This window comes from Lytechinus pictus, chromosome 7 (genome assembly GCF_037042905.1).
Source record: "Lytechinus pictus isolate F3 Inbred chromosome 7, Lp3.0, whole genome shotgun sequence".
NCBI classification, from domain to species: domain Eukaryota; kingdom Metazoa; phylum Echinodermata; class Echinoidea; order Temnopleuroida; family Toxopneustidae; genus Lytechinus; species Lytechinus pictus.
Genome location: NC_087251.1, coordinates 25,288,684 through 25,304,878, shown reverse-complemented (window position 1 = coordinate 25,304,878; position 16,195 = coordinate 25,288,684). Strand labels below are relative to the sequence as shown.

The 16,195-nt window shown below is 34.1% G+C and overlaps 1 long non-coding RNA gene across 1 annotated transcript; it reads right to left on the bottom strand.

Moving 5' to 3' along the window:
- Positions 1-1,730: 1,730 nt before the first annotated feature.
- LOC135154740 (uncharacterized) lies at positions 1,731-4,858 on the bottom strand. The gene is made up of 2 exons (XR_010294136.1): positions 2,751-4,858; positions 1,731-2,704 (listed from the first exon to the last, which is right to left on the bottom strand). It is a non-coding gene; the product is annotated as an uncharacterized LOC135154740 (long non-coding RNA).
- Between the last annotated feature and the right edge of the window lie 11,337 nt (positions 4,859-16,195).

Sequence of the window (16,195 nt, the reverse complement as noted above, 5' to 3'; positions counted from 1 at the left end):
ATAATAAAATACAAAAGAACAAGAGGAGATGTGACATCATCAGCCCACCTATTGAATATTCATGACGACTGTTTTCACAAAATATTGCTAAACTTTAAAATTCAATAACTTTGTTATTTGTTATCCGATTTTGATGAAATTTTCGGCATTTTGCTCAGTGAATTATACTCTATTTATTAAGCTATACATACTTACAGCCCGGACCATCCCTTTAAGGGTAATAAAAACAAAGATTTTCAAGAAAAAGGGTGGTTTTAGACTGGTAAATAATTGTCAATCACGTGATTCATGCAGGGTATGTTTTTTCCCCCTGGGCTTTTTCCTCCTCGTTTCTGAAAAGTGTTCGGATTCTTCTCGATTGTATACAAAACTTGTTGAGGGGTCATATTCTGGCGACAACTTGTTTAGGGGCCAAAATGTGTAAATAAAGCCTGCGAAAAATTTGTTTAGGGGTTATTAAGCACACAGAGAAAAATACGTTTAGGGGATGTTTGGAAATAATTTGGTCACGCATGTGTACAGCAATACATTTGACTGCCCCCCTCCCCCCCGGGGGGGGGGGGGGGGCAGACGATCTTGTTATGAAGCCTATTTTTCGCAACTATAGGGAGTATTATAATGATGACATAGCTCTCTCATGTCTATACTCTTATAGCTTTATTTTCTTCCTTTTATTTCACTAAAAGGTGTGGTCGGCGGCCTATCTTCTCCCCATGACTGTACACTATAAAAAAATATTGGGTAAACGGAAATGCTCCATGAGGGCAATTATGCGTCTAACCAACATTGTGCATTTCTTTTGGGCATTTTCATTTATCCAGTGTGATGAAATTTTGCCCATTCTAAAGTAATTGCTGCTTATTTTTTAAACCTTACTGGACAATATGCTTCCCGCATTGGGTAAAATACTGCCCCAAATGTATTGGACACATACATGTAATTACCCTCGTGCTGGTTAAAATTTTACCAAATATGTTTTACAGTGTACGTGTAGGCATTATCATGGGGCCTATCATCTACAGGAACAAAATTGACAAAGAAGTTGATGACCGGCTTTTCCATATGACTCTCCATTCTATAGGAGATTGAATTCCGAAAGTAAACGCCTGAAGAGGACATTCCGCAACTAACATCTTGAGATTATATATATTTTTTTTTTTGGGGGGGCAGGGTGGGGGCAAAGTTTGAACAAAATATTTTGTGAGGGTACACACTATAAATTCAGATTCAAAGGCGGCAAAGTATACGGACGTTTTCTGCTAACAATCCATGATTTGGGCAAGATCATTTTTAAATACCACCTATTCATAATTTCAATTTCACCATTCATAATTTGAATAAAGGCCGATATTCATTGCAACCACTTCCTGCTTTGAGAAAATGACAAAAATTCATCATAGCACTCATATAAACAGAATTTATTGGTAATAATGACATCTGAAAAGAAGGGTAATACATCTGCTGTAGCTTTCAATAAATACAAGAAGAGGGAAACTATAGGGATCACTATTCATTTTCAGATAAGGAATTAACATATATTTTGATGATCTAATCAGAGGATTCAATTCAAAACTCAAGAAAATGGTTACTTCGCTCAAATTGTATTAAACTAAGAAAACATGTTCGGAGTTGGCTTGGAATAGGCGCAGAGTAAATCCAAAGCTTATAATTTGGCTTTTTGTGATTTCAGTTGTATGCTTTGAACAAAAAAAATAACCACAAGAAGTAAATTGATATTAATTTAATAATTTATTCAAATGATTATTATCATCATCATCATTGATTTGAAGGATGTAAGTGAAAGTGAGGAAATCACCTACATTTTATTTAGGTAGCTTACAAAATTCAGATTTACAATAAAATCAAATGAACGAAAATAGAAATAGAAAAAAATAAATGATTAAATACAATACTGTGACACACAATATAGGACAGGTAGGAATATCAGACATGCATTTACAAGGTCTACATCCTAACCATTTGCTAATCTTTATCCGTCTGCAATGACTTTTTACATCAATTTTGGTTATCAGAATTCTAAAAACATTTTGGTTGACCACAGCTGTTCTGCCAAGCCTAGCAGTATGACTTCTGATAACATGTAAATGTTAAGTGCTATATAATCATAAACAATTATATCATTATTATTCAACATATTGTAGAGCACTTAAATACTTTTGATAGATTAGGTGTTCAACTTTTAACCAGTATAATTATATGCAACACATCAGATCTCTGGGATCATGGAAATAATTTGCATAATAAATCAATTCCGCTGAATCTATTCAAAATTTCAACTCATACCTCCCTTGAGTGCTCATTAGAATAGTATACTAAACATTGAAAATACAAACAACACACAAAAGTAAATGCAGTTGTCCTCATAATGACTGCAGATTCTTGACTTTAAATCTAAACTTTACCATTAGCATCATTGAGCATCATCATCACCTTAGACCCTTAAGAAATATCATCATCAGTAAGTAAATCCTATAACTGGAGTAAACAAACTGATTCAGAGAACATTTCCTAGTTGACATCAATACAATAGTCAGTCATTGCACCTGTATATTTATATATACTTATTTTTCTCTGACACATGCATGTAAGTTGAATTTTTACTTTTGTAACAAGTCTACAATTGCTTTCTCCCTCCCTCTTTCTCTCTCTATCCACCCCTCTCTATGCTTTAAACTATATTTAGCTCTGTAATAATGTAAAATTATTGTATAAAGCAGAGACTTATCTACCTCATGGTATGGCTGTTTATGTTTTGGGTTGTTTATCTGTGTTTAAAGGTCAAGTCCACCTCAGAAAAATGTTGATTTGAATCAATAGAGCAAAATCAGACAAGCACAATGCTAAAAATTTCATCAAAATCGGATGTAAAATAAGAAAGTTATGACATTTCAAAGTTTCGCTTATTTTTAACAAAATAGTTATATGAACGAGCCAGTTACATCTAAATGAGAGAGTCTATGATGTCACTCACTCACTATTTCTTTTGTTTTTTATTGTTTGAATGATACAATATTTCAATTTTTACGAATTTGACGATTAGGACCTCCTTGCCTGAAGCACAAAATGTTAAAATAATGGAATTCCACGTGTTCAGTGAGGAATGAAACTTCATTTCACATGACAATGACGAGAAAATCAAAATATTTCATATTTCATATAATAGAATACAAAAGAAATAGTGAGTGAGTGATGTCATCAGCTCCCTCATTTGCATACCGACCGAGATGTGCATATAACTGTTTTGTGAAATGAAGCGAAAATTTAAAATGTCATAACTTTCTTATTTTACATCCGATTTTGATGAAATTTTCAGTGTTATGCTTGTTGAATTTTTCTCTTTTTATTCAAATCAATTGTTTGTTGGGGTGGACTTGTCCTTTAATGATCATTTTCTTGTCAAGTGCAAGATTATACAATACACTCTGTAGCTTCAAATGAATCTTAAACCATTACCACATCATTACCATGACAATTTGATTGTTCGAAACAAAATGGGTTTATATATATCAAATTGATTAATTTCACTCTTTAACAATATTGCCAAGAAATAAAGGGATTGTAGTACATGACTACACGTTCACATAGATTTATGGAAACATTCCAGGTGGGTGTTTCATAAAGCTGTTTGTACGTTACGAGCAATTTTATGAACGACTGGTGATTATTTTTTTTGTGATAAGTGATATACACAAAATTTTCATTGAAGTTAATTCAGCGCCTACGAAAGGGTAATTAAGTGAGTTGTTCGTAAAGTCACTCGTATCTTACAAACAGCTTTATGAAACACCTACCTGCATCTGATAATTAGCATATGATCACTGTAATACACATGTATGTACCTCAACACACATAAATGTTCAATTGCTTCATCAAAAGGTATACTAAACATAAAGTATAGTACTCATTCTTTTCTAATACTTTTCTTTGGCTTTTTTAGTCAGTGGAAATAAAACAGATTAAAAATTTTGAAACAACTCTGCTACCCAAATTAACATTTTAACCCATGGTAAGCACAACCGTTTAACGGTAACTTGCCTTTTTTTTTATTGTGCCAGCTAGATCTGATGACATAACATGAAACAAATTAATGTTAACACCAGACATCACCAGGATTTTTTTCATTAAGTTTTGTCAGTTAAAGGGGCTTTACATTTCATAATTCATTTCATACTTGAATCACCTCACTTTTCCCAACCATGACAATGAATAACAAAAGAGAAATCAAGCCTTAGCCATTTTATATGAATCAACGCTACATGTAAAGCAGATAGGTGTGTGGAGGGGAGTGCATTGGCGCTCCAGGGAGTCTTTTGTGCAAGGAAACAAGTTATAAGGTAGAGAATATCTTCCAATCAATCTTCTTAGCTAAATTTCATGTGCTCTTCAAATTTTATCCACATAACTTTTACAAGTTTTGCCCAAATCGTTCTTTTAACTTTTTAAAGTAAGTGGTGGGCACTCAAGTGGAAATATTCACTGACAGTCAGGCCTGTAAAAATGTATAAAAATGGAAAAGCTTCAGGATATTACAAATATATCACTTTATTGGATTATCTTAAAGTAGGGACTTGTTTGATACACATTGTACAATTTACATCCTTAGGGTTGCATTGTACATTCTTGATTCCAATGAAAAGGCACATGAATGAAAGGTCCATTCAAATTATGTTGCTTAATTTTCCCATGGCTTCATGAAGCTGAACTCCATCTGAATCACATTCATAAAGTATTTCATTATTATTTCCATTTCATTAACAAAGTATTCAAACTTGCTCATTCAGAAGTACATAAACACACACATAAAAATATAGTTCTTTGTTTCCAATAGACTGCTATGAATCCTCATTCTCAGTTGGAATAAATCCTCCTGTTGATAATTCATCTTTGTATTTTAGAAAGTGTCTCCTCCTCAGAAAATATTTGGCCTGTAGTTCAAGGAGAAAACATGAGAACAAAGTAACACACACAAACAAAAATCATACAGAAGATTGATGATAAAACAGAATGGAAATAGACAGAAAGATGCTAAATTAGAGGTAGAAGTTTTGTGGTAATAGCAGTTTCTGTGAAAACACTCAAGATGAACAGCTTCTCCAAATTTTTAGTGAGATAAGTTCTTCAAAATGAAATTTTTTCTCTCTCTCTAAAAGTTATTTTAATGGTGCAGTGGAAATATCACCAGACATATCATTTCACTCCCTTCTATAAGAAAGAAAAATGTATTCAATAAAAAATTGAAATTTATATCATAAAATATGGGGGAACTGCTCGGATAGGATGTCACAAATTTAAATTTCAATAATTTTTTAATTCTCACTTTTCTCTGATAGATTTTCATCTATCATCTTTGATAGATTTTCGTCAAACCATCACTAACATTTCTTCTGACATTAAAAAAAAACTTACCCATGCTTTGGAGCAGTTGGCTTCAAATGCTTGTTTGAGCTCTTTGCACTTTGATTCATCATCATTATTAGCTGATAAGCAATCAAAATATGCATCCCTTGCTCCCCAGCACACCTTTCTGGCATTAGCATCAGGAAAGGATGGCTTAGACATGTTGTATCTTCCTTAAAGGGAAATTCCTGTCATGGGAGAATTTAAGTTTTAAGATAATAAAATTTTCAAGGATTTTGTTTAATGTATTTAAAAAGAATATCATTGATTTATTAAATGAATAAAATGTTCTTTATAAGAAAAAAAAAACATTACCAGAAAATGACTAAAACCTCCTGGTCAAATAAAATTTCCATGTACTCAAAACAAAATTAATATTAACAATAATTCAAGTTAATTTCTAATAAGTCTGGCATTTCTAAAACATTGCAGAATACAGTATACATGATTCTTACATGCATTATAATCAACATTTCCCAATCAACTAAAGACTGTTTTTTCCTTTCTATAATTCAATTCCATTACATGACTTTCTCTGAGAAAGAAAAGAGAATGTGGTGGGGTACGACAGTAATGAAGTCAAGTTATTGCTAAAAATGTCAATAGACATTTGTTTTATGAGTATACCTATATGGAATTATTTTACAAGTGACATAAACAATATCTATGAATTATAAAAATAATGGATAAAACATGCTCTTTGAATATAATTCAATAGTCATTTTCAAAAGAAGTCTTTAAAAGATTTCATCTGAACAGTTACTTGATTATTTCATTCACCAAACAAAGTGGTACTAATTGCTGAAACTGACATTTGTATACCTTCATGTATCTGTATATATTTACCCTTCTTTTTTTAATTGATTTGTAATACAGTATAGTCCATAACTGACTTTATTTCCTATCATAACATTTACTTTTTACATAGGTGCCTACATCATTACAAGCTCTGCTTTTGAGTTTGCCCTTCCTCTCTTTCAATTCATATTTTAATTTGAATTGTATTATTGTACTATGCAATTTAGATGTGAATATATTACGCTCTGCTGTATCAATATTGTCAATATATAAAAATTGAAAGTGGAAAATAAAACACTTGAATTGAATATCATTTATTGAAATTTATTTGAGAATTCATGGTGCTATTGCTTCATGTAAATGTAGTTTGTATTGGCTTGCTAAGAAGTAATGAAAAGTTTGCTACTGATTTTTTTTAACAAACTGAGAAGCTGGAAATAATGATTGATACACTCATACTAATGTAAGTTTAGTATATTACATTAATTACATACAGAAGTAATACATGTACTTTATTCATAATACTACACTACACAAATCAAGAATTATGGAGGTTCAATACCAGGTAGACTCTAGCTAAATGTAGCCTACATGTACGCACTTTCTACCTTTTAAGGACAAGTCCACCCCAACAAAAAATTGATTTAAATAAAAAGAGAAAAATCCAACAAGCATAACACTGAAAATTTCATCAAAATCGGATGTAAAATAAAAAAAAATATGACATTTTCAAGTTTCGCTTAATTTCACAAAACAGTTACACATGCACATCCTGGCTGGTATGCAAATGAGGAGACTGATGACGTCATCCACTCACTATTTCTTTTGTACCGGTATTTTATTATATGAGATATTCGAATTTTCTCCTCATTTTCAAGTGAAACAGTGATTAATAATTCTTCCCTGAACATGTGGAATTAGCATTGTGTAATAATGATTCAGTCAAGTCGGTCCCTACGGTCAAATCTGTAAAAAAATGAAATATTGTATCATTTAAACAATAAAAAACAAAAGAAAGAGTGAGTGATGGACATCGACTGACTCATTTGCATGTCACTGAGTTGTGCATATCACTGTTTTGTGAAAATTAAGCGAAACTTTAAAATGCCATAACTTTCTTATTTTATATCCGATTTTGATGAAATTTTCAGTGTTATGATAGTTTGGTTTTTCTCTGACAACATTTTGCTGGGGTGGACTTGACCTTTAAAGGAGAATGAAACCCTTGAAACCAGCTGAATCCATATTAAAGAGAAAAATCAAAGAAACATATTGTTGAAAGTTTGAGGAAGATTGAATGAATAATAAGAAAGTTATGAGCATTTAAATATTGAGATCACTAGTGCCATGTAGATCCTCCCATCGGCAATGCGACCAAGATCTGTGATATCACACACGTACAACTCCCTCATTACTCTAGTACTTATTTCACTTATATTCTCACTTTTATAGAGTCTATCACAAGGTGAGGTGTTCTCTTTATGAGATGACAAGTACAGAGGTTTCACAACATTATACCATTGATGAATCGTTTGTCATATGATTAGAATAAGCAAAAAGATATGTTTTGGGGTATATTTTCAGTGTCCAAATGGGAGAGTTGTACATGTGTGACATCACAGATCTTGGTCGCATTGCCAATGGGAGGATCTCCATAGCATTAGTGATCTCGACATTCAAATGCTCATAACTCTTTTATTGCTAGTCCTATTTTACTCAAAGTTTTGTTGATCTTATTCTTTGATTTTTCTGCTTTCACAAAAGCTAACTTGCTCCAAGAGTTTCATTCTCCTTTAAGTATTTTTTCAATCATTTCTTGTCTTTTTATATAATTTTTCTTTTATCTTATGAACATTTAAAATGATTTTCATAACAAAAGTCTGCAAAAATAAATGTATTGATCTTCCATACATGATTAAATGCACTGTTCAAACTTTGTATCAAAGCACATAATGTTTCAAGTTACTAACTAGTAAGTTCACTTTCATACTTTATTATGAATTGATAACAAATAAAAAGAGCATATCATTATTTACACATTGTACCCTTGTAAACATCATGGCTTCATCATCATAATCATCAATGACACAGAAGAAATAGGTATTCCTGTATATAAGGGACTCAATGTCTAGGGGATCATATTTTTTAGTTTCGAAAAAGGTTGACTTTCAAGCATCATTGTAAAAAATGCAAAGACATTTTTTTCCAAATTACCTTAGATATAAATTATGACATCTACACTGCAATGCCCAATTACTAATTTTACTCAAAAAAGCTCATAACTAAAAAGAGATTTTTAAAAATCACTAGACAGCTCACCCTGCGACCATTATAACCTCGTTCGTAGGATGAGTGCCTGCGACACTGTGTTACAGTGGGCGCATGCACCAACATGCGGTATTGTCACCTATGAGGTTAATACTGTTGCATTTACCCCATTGGTAATAAGACTAAGATTGGGGCCAGAGACAGTGTAACTGAGGCTAAGTCAAAAGACTTAGAATGTCTTAGTCTATGATTTGATATCACTTTATTAAAGGAAAAAAATTTACAAAGTCAATGCAAAACATAATAAAAATTAAGATAGGCCCAGGTCATGACGCATAACTATCGATGAAGGGCAGTAGTATAAAACTTAATGTACAATTTTGGTGTATAGTAACAGGTACATAACATAATACATATACATATAACATATCTTTAAAAAAATTAGTACCGGTACGGTATGTGAAATAATAACAAAGTTGGGGTAAATATAATAAGAGAAAACAAATTTATTCATACATGCACTAAGTTTAGGTTGGGGCTAATGTTGTAAATCAGATCAAAAATCAGATCGAAAATCGGATCGGCAGTTAAGCTTCTAAAATCGAAATCGAATCGAAAATCGAATCGGCGATGTTTAAAAACAAAGGAATACATCAACATTTTGTTCGCGGTCGCGCGCATCTTCCTGACAAAGCTCACAAAGACGAATGTTTAGGAATGGAAGTAGTCGACATGCGCGATCGTTTGGAACATGCTTTTAAAGGGTTTTGAGGTTTAACTGCTTAACAATAAAATGAGTGATTTTTATTAGAAAGATAAACGAATGACGCATCTTCCGAGCAGTCGCAAAGGAAAATAATTCTCGTAGATCACAGGTCAATGAACGATCGGCGGGACATCTTTTATAAGTATTTTTATGTGAAGCTGAGCTCAGCTAAGTTCGCTCATTATAATATGTGATTACAGCCACGCCCAATAACCATTCCAAAGTACACCCATTTTGTTATAATAGCTTACTTGGTACATCATTTCTCCGAATCAGTTCTGGGAAAAGTTAAGTCACGCCTCAGTATCGATCTTTTTGTATACCCACCCACTCAACAATATCAGTGAATTACGCAATGCGCGCAAGCATTCACACAATACAAGATAGTTTTGTGGCATAGCCGAGAACTGGAACCGCCCAGACTCAACGGGCTAGCGCAAAATTCTTTACACTACCTTTTGGCATGTGCACGTGGTGGGTTTGATTGACACTGCTAACAGTGCTATTCTTTGAGTTGGCTCACTGGCTGGATTAATGACAATATATCACTGCAAGTATGGCTTACATTATACATACAACACGCAACACATCCATACACACTGCTCTCAAACTCCCTTGCTATTATTCGTACCTAGGCCGTGTGTGCACTTATGGGCGGGATTTAAGCAGGGCATTGACTAGCATATACAACACATCCATGCACCCAGCATTCATATACATTTCTCAAACTCCCTTGCTATTCGTCCATTGTGTGAACTCATGGGCGGGATTATGACAAAAATTAGCGCAAGCACTAGCATACGTAATACACACAATACATTCCTGCACCCACGCGGTCACACATAGCTCTCAAACTCCCTTGTCATTCGTCCATTGTATTCACTCATGGGCGGGATTTATCAGCGTAAGCACTAGCATACATAATGCGTACAACACATTCATGCAGTCACACACACCTCTCAAACTCCCTTGCTATTGGTCCATTGTATTAACTTATGGGCGGGATTTATCAGCATAAGCACTAGCATACATAATGCATACAACACATTCATGCACCCATGCAGTCACATACAGCTCTCAAACTCCATTGCTATTGGCCATTGTGTGCACTCATGGGCGGGATTATGACAAAAATTAGCGCAAGCACTAGCATACGTAATACACACAATACATTCCTACACCCACGCGGTCACACATAGCTCTCAAACTCCCTTGTCATTCGTCCATTGTATTCAATCATGGGCGGGATTTATCAGCGTAAGCACTAGCATACATAATGCGTACAACACATTCATGCAGTCACACACAGCTTTCAAACTCCCTTGCTATTGGTCCATTGTATTCACTTATGGGCGGGATTTATCAGCATAAGCACTAGCATACATAATGCATACAACACATTCATGCACCCATGCAGTCACATACAGCTCTCAAACTCCATTGCTATTGGCCATTGTGTGCACTCATGGGCGGGATAAATGACAAACACAGTACAAGTACATGTTCATTGTTTGTATATTATACAATACATTCATTCCAAGTTACACTCCCGCCATACCAGTCAGCGCAGCTACCGGTAGGTCATCATAAGTAGGTCAACCTTTTATGAGTCATTTCTGACATTCTAGGAATCTCGATTGTTCGAACTATTCGATTGTTAAAAAGCTCTAAATAGCTAGCACCTCTGCAAGAACAATCTTGAAATATGTTCTGACCGCACTGTAACTAGATCTAGGCCCTACAGGTATGCCGATTTTTTATATCCGATTTTTTCCTTCAAGGGGCATGATCGAAGATCGGCAAGTGATCGCCGATTGTTGTGAAATCGAATGGAATCGGTTGCCGATTGCAAAATCGGTTACAAGCTTAGTTGGGGCCAATCTCCAAAGCGTAGGCAAATATCGGGAATAATTCCGACCACAATCATGACAATACTAAATCTGATAGGCCTACCACTACCATTGAAATAAAAATTATTATGGATAACAGGATAATGTAATTTCATTTTTTCCAGACTTAAAGTTCACACAGCATTTACAGTTTCTTTTCAACGATACAATGAGAATAAATTTTTTAAATATAGAAATAAAACAAGAAGGAGTAGCTAATAGAGCAGTAACACTAGCAGCAAGAATAGAGTTTAAACTAATGGCATAATCATAATGCTGAATGAAGTAGACTCTATCTGGTGATATGATTGGCCCAACAAGCCCAGCACAAAATGCTGCATGCGGGACTACAATAGAATTAAGACTGTCTTAAGTGAGGATCTTGCCTAACTTTCACTGTTTCGACTACGGTTGATGCGTCGTACCAAGTCAGTTCTTCAAATCAGTCTAAATCCACATTCACATTTCTTAGTTGCCTTACCTTAAAACAAGCAAAAATAAGAGGGGTTGACAATAGCTCAAACTACTTTAAATTCCGTGTAACGTTATATAAATACTGAGGAAGCTCGTCCACGTTCAACTTGATCGGACTAGACTAGTTCGATGCTATGCTGCTTAAAAAAAATTGGAATAGAATAGTCTAATTAAATGGCACCAGCCACCAGGGGCCTGATTGCACCAGATTTGCACAATATGTAAGTAAAGCAGCAGAGGGAGAAAACTACTGAAGAGTGTAGAAAACCAGAGTTACTCACTGGCCGGAGAGTCTGAAGAAAACCAAAAGGCGCCAGAAGGAAAGGTTAGAATGCAAATGGCGAAATGGAGAGACGAGCTTACATCAGGTTGAGTTGTATAGTCGTGAGAGAGAATGCACATTCGAAGATACTTTACTGAAGTGCGTTCTTGTAGTAGATCCATCTTCGCATGCCTATACGCTACTTCGCGAAGGAGGAGAAGAACGAGGGGGGGGGGGAGTTAAAGGAGAATGAAACCCTTGAAACCAGCTGAATCCATATCAAAGAGAAAAATCAAAGAAACATATTGTTGAAAGTTTGAGGAAGATTGAATGAATAATAAGAAAGTTATGAGCATTTGAATATTGAGATCACTAATGCCATGTATATCCTCCCATTGGCAATGCGACCAAGATCTGTGATGTCACACACGTACAACTCCCTCATTGCTTTAGTACTTATTTCACTTATATTCTCACTTTTATAGAATCTATCACACGGTGAAGTGTTCTCTTAATATGAGAGGACAAGTACAGAGGTTTCACAACATTATATTATTGATGAATCGTTTGTCATATGATTAGAATGAGCAAAAAGAGATGTTTTGGGGTATATTTTCAGTGTCCACAAGGGGAGAGTTGTTCATCTGTGATATCATAGATCTTGGTTGCGTTGCCAATGGGAGGATCTCCATAGCATTAATGATCTCGACATTCAAATGCTCATAACTCTTCTATTGCTAGTCCTATTTTACTCAAACTTTTGTTGATCTTGTTCTTTGATTTTTCTGCTTTCACAAAAGCTAACTTGCTCCAAGAGTTTCATTCTCCTTTAAGAAGAAGGAGAATTAAGAAAAATTAAGAAGAAGAGGGTGAGGAGGAAGAAGAGCAGAAGAAGAAGAAGAAGGGGGAGAAGCAGAAGAAGCCAGAAGAAGTAGAGCACGGAAGGAAAAAAAGAATACATAATAATAAAAAACAATAGAAGAAGAAGACGAAGAAGAGGAGGAGAATTGGAGAGGAAGAAGAAGAAGGAGAAGAAGAAGAAGTAGAGGGGGGAGAGGAAGAAGAAGAAGGAGAGGAGGAAGAAGAAGAAGGAGAAGAAGAAGAAGAGGAAGAAGGAGAAGAAGATCATGACGATGATCATTAAAGGGATGATCCGGGCTGAAAATATGTATATCTTAATACATAGAGTAGAATTCACTGAGCAAAATGCTGAAAATTTCATCAAAATCAGATAACTAATAATAAAGTTATTGAAGTTTAAAGTTTAGCAATATTTTGTGAAAACAGTCTTCATGAATATTCATTAGGTGGCTGATGATGTCACATCCCCACTTTCCGTTTCTTATGTTATTACATAAAATCATATTTTTTTCATTATTTCATACTTGTGTGAATAATATGTCTCTCTTATGATAAAATAAGTTGCAGCAATAAATATCTAATGCACTAAATCAGTTGTCAATCCAATTTTTCTAGTTCTTTGAGGAAAAAAATTAAATAAACCTAATTTCATATAACAAAATACAAAAGAACAAGAGATGTGACATCATCAGCCCACCTATTGAATATTCATGACGACTGTTTTCACAAAATATTGCTAAACTTTAAATTCAATAACTTTGTTATTTGTTATCCGATTTTGATGAAATTTTCGGCATTTTGCTCAGTGGAATTTACTCTATTTATTAAGCTATACATACTTTCAGCCCGGACCATCCCTTTAAGTGATGATTAATTGTGTAGGTATCCCTTCACCAGGGTTGGGCTCAATTACAAAGTAATTGATTAATTACCATATTATTTACATTTTGTAGAGTAGTTGTAATTGTAAGATGTAAGTTGAAATCTATAAATAGTATCCCGTAATTAGTAACCGACTGGAATAAAATTATTGGAAATGGTTTTTTGACTGATTTGAGTAGGTATGGGTGTCAACATTTACAAAAAAAAAGTTAGGAGGAATACGGGTTGGGGAAAGAGCTTTTTTTCAAGGTCAAAGGTCAATGACCTTTTTAAATATACTGTATCATGGTATCTCCCAGATAAAATATTACAGGTTGGTGGTCATGGTGTCAAAATGCACAGATTCTTACAAGAAGATCAAATAAAATCAAATCAAGTACCTATAATGCTCATTCACCCATGAAATTCAAGGTCAAAGCCTTTCAAAGTTCAATGACCTTTATTACATTATAAACCATATACGGTATAATGGTATCTCTGAGATGAAAAGGTGCAGGTTGGTGATCTTGGTGTCAAAATGCAGAGGTTCTTACAGGAAGATCAAATAAAATAGAATTAAGTACCCAGAATGCACATTAAAGTAAAAACATTCAAGGTAAAAGCCTTTCAAAGGTCAATGACCTTTTTTACATTATGTATCATACTGTATAATAGTATCTCTGAGATGAAACGGCACAGGTTGGTGATCGTTGTATCAAAATTCCCAGATTCTTACTGGAAGGTCAAATAAGATAAAGTTAATCACCTAGAATGCATACTAACCCATAAAGTTCAAGGTCAAAGGTCAGTGACCTTTTTACATAGGCTATATATCGTATAAAGGTATCTCTGAGATAAAACGCTGCATGTTGGTGATTTTGATGTCAAAAAGCAATTTTTGCAAGAAGATAAAAAAGACTCAAAATAATCATACAGAATAATTCAATATCCAAAGTCAAAGGTCAAAAGTTGATAAATATTTATATATCCATGCATGATTCCCCCCAAAAGAAATTAATCCATTATATTCACATTTTATTTGTGAATAATAGAAAGAAAGATAACTATTTGTAATGAACACTTGGAAGTCTAATAATTTCACTCTGAAAGAAATAAGGATAAAAAATGGCCATAAAAATATATTTAGGAGTTAAAGGTCAATCAACTATGTCAATAGCGTCAGGGAATTTAAGTAAATAGGTCGATATAACGTGATTGTGGCATGTAGGTATAGTGATTCTGATGGGAAAAAGACTGACCTGCGTGGAAAAAGAACACAAATTTGATAGTTGAATCCTTGACCAATGATGATGTCAAAATACAAGTTCGAGGTAAAATTGGATCAAATAGCACTTTTTCTTATAATATACTGTAATGCATTGACAAAAGTGTAAAAAAAATAATGTGTGATATAATTTGAAATGGTGACAATGGTGAAGTTACCCAAAGTAGCAGCATTTAGATATGCATTTTATAAATCTAAATCAAGGTACTAATTTCTCTGTAGCAATAGGTCACTAACCTCAAATGCTACAATCAATACTATAACACTATAACTTAATCTGTAAATGGATAGGATAGGCCTAAGTCTTATGGCAAGCATCATCCGAGAACATTTTCATATAGCCAGGGACAATGACGAAGAATTAAAATAAGGCAATCATTGGAGCTGCAGCTTTTTTTGTCATAGATGAAGTTAAGTGTCTCAACTTCAGCAAAGAGTAATTGAACTCTTGAAAACCTTCTGACATTTTCAAGACTTTGATCTGGCCCATTCAATGAAAGCCTAACGTTCTGTCAAGGGATATCAGACCAGGATCTATATTATTACTGATAATTGCACAGCTTGATTCTCAAGAACTGGAAGTGGTGCTGTAGGAGTTTTGTTAGGTCGATGGATGTGTACTTGTAAGCTATTATCTCCTTTTGAATTTCATTGTTATATGCCTAATTTGTGCATGATAACAATCAGTTGTTCTGGACCAAAAACATGATCCTTGTACAAACTGATACCTAGTAGAAATAGCATCATGGGTGACGTACGGCAGAGAGCAGATATGAAGTTTTGTCTTGCAGCATTAGCATCACAAGATATTCTGGCAGCTCGCAATGAACTGATGAAAGGTACTAATAATACGGGTATTCACCTTTGTTGAAGTTGATATATATATAATTTACTACATGTATATGACAGAAGCTGCAGCTCTAATGATGGCCTTCATTTCATCCTCATCATCATCCCTCTGCTGTTTGGAAATGCTCTCAGATGATGCTAGCTGTGACATGAGAGTTAGACCTGTCCTATCCATTTTCAGAAGATTAAGCTAATAGTTTATAGTATTTATTATAACATTGAGGTGAGTGGCCTATCGCTGGAGAGAAAAGACACGACAACCTTGATTTAGATATAATGATGCATTAAATGCTGCTACTTAAGATAAAAATCATTTCAAATTATATACTTGATTTCATTTATTTTTTCAGTGCTTTTGGCAATGCATCGCAGTATATGAAAAAGTGTTATTTGGTTATCAACTTTTTTAACTTAATTTCCACTGGTATTTTGGAAAGGGCTCATTGACCTCTGACCCCTAAATA